Genomic DNA, 3,331 nt, shown 5'->3' with positions numbered 1-3,331 from the left:
CGGAGCTGCACAGTAGAGACATAGAGACTCGGAGAGGCGTCTTCGGCGCTCAGCGGGAGATAGATGGGAACGACCAATTTGCATAGGCTCATCCTTGGATGGAGATGGTTGACGAGGAGGAGGAGCAGAAGATTTAGGAGCGGATGATCTTCCTCGCTCGGTTGCTCTCTCTCTGAACCGTAGATCAACCTTCGTGCATAGTGAAATTAGCTCATCCAACTTAGAAGGCAAGTCTCTGGTAGCTAACTCATCTTTAATGCGCTCTGACAAGCCATGCCAGAATGCAGCATACAGGGCCTCGTCGTTCCAGGCCAGTTCAGATGCCAGGATTTTGAACTGTATAAGATACTGTCCCACAGTACGTGTTCCCTGGCGTAGACGGAGAATCTCAGATGAAGCAGAGGAAACCCGGCCCGGCTCGTCGAAGATGCGCCTGAATGATGCTACAAAGTCAGTATAGGAGGACAGCAGGGTATCAGACTTCTCCCATAACGGTGATGCCCAATCAAGGGCTGAGCCACTGAGGAGAGAAATAATATAAGCAACTTTGGTACGGTCACAGGGGAAGTTGCCAGGTTGAAGCTCAAAATGGATTTCGCATTGGTTGAGAAATCCCCTGCAGAACCTTGGAGATCCGTCAAATTTTGCTGGCGTTGGAAGATGAAGACGTGGTATGGAAATGGGTAAGGTGGGTGGGGTTACAGCTGGAGTCACTGTGGTGGACGCACCAGACGTGCCAGGTCCACGGAGGGTTGTCTGAATCCCATCCAGCCGAGTAGAGAGATCCTGGAGACAGCGGATGATGTGACCTTGTGCAGCCTCCTGATGTTCGAGTCTGGCTGCCAGTTCTTGCATAGGTCTAGCCGCTTGATCCTGGTCTCCGGCTGGATTCATATGGTCAGTGCTTACTGTCAGAACTGAGGGTTTAGGCTGACGGGAGGAAGCCTCAGTTGTAGGGGCTGAGATGAAATTAAACCTGGGAGGTTTAATCAGACCCCTGGACATGTAAGTGCAGATTGATTACCCGAAGGTGTGATCATGACAACCAGTTTAAAATTCAAAATAAAAGTTTATTTAACAGACTCCGTGAAATGACAAGCAGCATTCAAAGTAAATCAAAGACAGTGGCAAATAACACAGTTCCTGGATCACATAACCATAGGAGGTATCTCAGAGCACTGGTAGGTATAGAACAGTTGTAAAAGTCCTTTGATGGAATCACCTTACCAGGCCTGGTTGTAGTAGTGGAGATAGCCGAGGAACATGCCAGTAGTTGTAACAGGTGAATCTGTAACTTGAGTATGCTGCTGTATCAGCTGGATGGAACCAGCCAGGTGGTAAGACACGGAGTGGATGCTGAGTGGAATCAGCCGGGTGATGAAACACAGAGTGAATGCTGAATGGAATCAGCCAGGTAAACACAGAGTGGATGATGAGAGATGCTTGGGAGCGTAGAAACAGATTAGCTGAAAGATGATTACCGGTGATAGAGGATACTGCTGGTAAGATAGGATCCGCTGGATCTGCACCGGTGTTTGATAGAAGCTGAAATCTGTTGAAAGCTGACTGCTGGAAGCAGATAGTAGATAGCTGGAAACTGGACAGCCACGGAAGGCTGTAGAGTCAGGCTGCACTGCAAGATGGAAAGCAGGTGAGGGTCTCTTTGTGGATGCTGGAGACAGGAACTGGAACCTGGAGAAACAAGCCACAGGAGAGAGAGACTGGAACAAGGTATGACATTCAAAGCACTGACATCTATCTGGCCCAGACACAGGATACTTATACCTGCTGCTATGCAGGCATTGGCTGGGCAATTATGCAGATTCCAGAGATGGTGGATTGGAGGAATTGGAGCATGTGATCAAATCCAACATGGCTGCGCCCATGCTGGAACCTGGAGGGAAAACTGGTTTGAAATGAAATGTGCAAACATAGTGATAATGGCGGCGCCAGATGACTGTTATCTGCTGAGACACTTGGAGGGCAGCAGAGGCCGCGGCAGGCTTGATACACTACACTGAGAACCTGCAGCAATAACACAGGAACGGCTGCGGAGGACGGGAGCCACCATGTTGGATTCAAACATGGCGCCGCTGCGGTAGTGTCTCAGAATGACAGGAGAGATGTGCAGAGTGTTGACACAGATGAGATCCGGATTTGGAACGCTGGGCCAGTCTCAGAAGACACCTAAACGGCAGGTTATGGCGTCCAGATACCCGGATCATGACAGATCTGCTGTAATTGTTCCAGTTCCACCTCATCTGGTAAACCAAGGTTACTATTCATACCTGTTTGTGGTACTGAAACCGGATGGTTCGGTGAGGCCCATTTTTAACCTGAAGTCGCTAAACCATTATCTAAGGTGAATTCAAGTTCAAAATGGAGTCTCTGAGGGCTGGAGGAGGGGGAGTTTCTGGTGTCCTTGGACATCAAGGATGCGTACCTCCACATTCTGATTTGGCCACCACACCAGGCTTATCTCAGATTTGCACTGTTGGACTGCCACTATCAGTTCCAGGCACTGCCGTTCGGCCTCTCCACGGCACCGAGGGTGTTCACCAAGGTCATGGCAGAGATAATGATTCTCCTCCGCAGGCAAGGGGTGAATATAATTCCTTATCTGGATGATCTGCTGATAAAGGCGTCTTCCAGGGAGAGGTTGTTGCAGTCCATTGCTCTCACGACTCGACTGCTCAGGAACCATGGCTGGGTCCTGAATCTTGCAAAATCACATTTGGAGCCGACAAGGAGGTTGTCTTTCCTGGGAATGATCCTCGACACAGAAGTGCAGAGGGTATTTCTACCGGTGGAAAAGGCGTTGGTGATCCAAACTATGGTCCAGGATGTCTTGAGACCTGCCTGGGTATCGGTCCATCAGTGCATTCACCTTCTGGGGAAGATGGTTGCTTCTTATGAGGCTCTACAGTACGGAAGATTTCATGCACGAGCCTTCCAACTGGATCTCCTGGACAAATGGTCGGGATCTCATCTGCACATGCACCAGAGGATACGTCTGTTGCCAAAAGCCAGGATTTCACTCCTGTGGTGACTACAATTGCCTCACCTTCTAGAGGGCCACAGGTTCGGGATCCAGGACTGGATCCTTCTAACCATGGATGCAAGTCTCAGAGGTTGGGGCGCAGTCACCCAAGGGGAAACCTTCCAGGGAAGGTGGTCAAGTCTGGAATGCATTCTTCCAATCAACGTTCTGGAACTAAGGGGCGTGTACAATGGTCTTCTGCAAGCGGCACATCTTCTACAAGATCAGGCCATTCAGATGCAGTCGGACAATGTGACGACGGTGGCCTACATAAACCAAAAGGGCGGAACG

Source organism: Pseudophryne corroboree, chromosome 3 (genome assembly GCF_028390025.1).
Source record: "Pseudophryne corroboree isolate aPseCor3 chromosome 3, aPseCor3.hap2, whole genome shotgun sequence".
In the NCBI taxonomy this organism is placed as follows: Eukaryota; Metazoa; Chordata; class Amphibia; order Anura; family Myobatrachidae; genus Pseudophryne; species Pseudophryne corroboree.
This window is presented reverse-complemented; position numbering follows the sequence as displayed.